Consider the following 986-nt stretch of genomic DNA (forward strand, 5'->3'; position numbering starts at 1 on the left):
TGTTCATATATCTAAAATAAATTACTTTATTTTGAGAAATCTGACCAGGTCACAAGTTTTCATTTTTCACTTCATGATCAGAGCGGTGTTTSATTGTTTCCTGATTTCATTTTTGCAAGGTCTTGCTGGATTATTTTGTGAAGATTAGGCTGGTCCTAAGTTCATTAAGTAATTCGCTACAATCTCATTAGAAGAGGCAAACCAAAAAATGTTTGTATTTATTATACTATTTGTTTTTACTGAAACTTTCACACTTTATAAATATAAATAGAATGTTACAATGTGTCAAACATCATTACATATACTAAAAACCTTTCATTCTTAATAAAGTGTTCAATTTTCTCAGGTATTTTTACATATTAGTGTAACTGTAGGAGTTGTTTGACCTCTCAGAGCTATTTTACATGCAAACATCATTATTCTGTATTAGAAACTGATTCACTTCATTTTACAGCACTAAGTTTTTGATTAAAAACAATGTAAAGAAAACAGGGTTAGTTTGATGGCATAAGTGGGTGGTCTTTGTCTTGGTATGTGGTACAAATTTGTTTGCTAAGGTTCAGCAGAAAAAAATACCTGGAAACAGCTGGAACAAGTCAAGAATTTCTCACAGTGGAGGCCCTAATTAAGTCATTAGGAAAATGTGTCAGCTTGTAATAAATAAATAAATAAATAAACAAATAAACAAGTGAGGTATGGCATGCTATTTGTCAGTCTGTCTGGAAATGTTTAAAGAACTGACCAGAGTAAATGCTAAGAATAAAATATTGGCGTGTATAAAAAATGTGAGGGGAAGTGTTAAAGGACCAAAGTACACTAACAAAATAAATAAATAACACAACTTTGTCTGTTGTGAAATAATATAACTGCTTTTATCATAGGGAGATGAAGAGCAGATGTTAGGACAAACCATACATTCACATCCTTACACACCACACCAATTTGAAGACATGACACATTTTTCTACAACACACACACACACACAC

This window comes from Austrofundulus limnaeus, unplaced genomic scaffold (genome assembly GCF_001266775.1).
Source record: "Austrofundulus limnaeus strain Quisiro unplaced genomic scaffold, Austrofundulus_limnaeus-1.0 Scaffold40, whole genome shotgun sequence".
NCBI classification, from domain to species: Eukaryota; Metazoa; Chordata; class Actinopteri; order Cyprinodontiformes; family Rivulidae; genus Austrofundulus; species Austrofundulus limnaeus.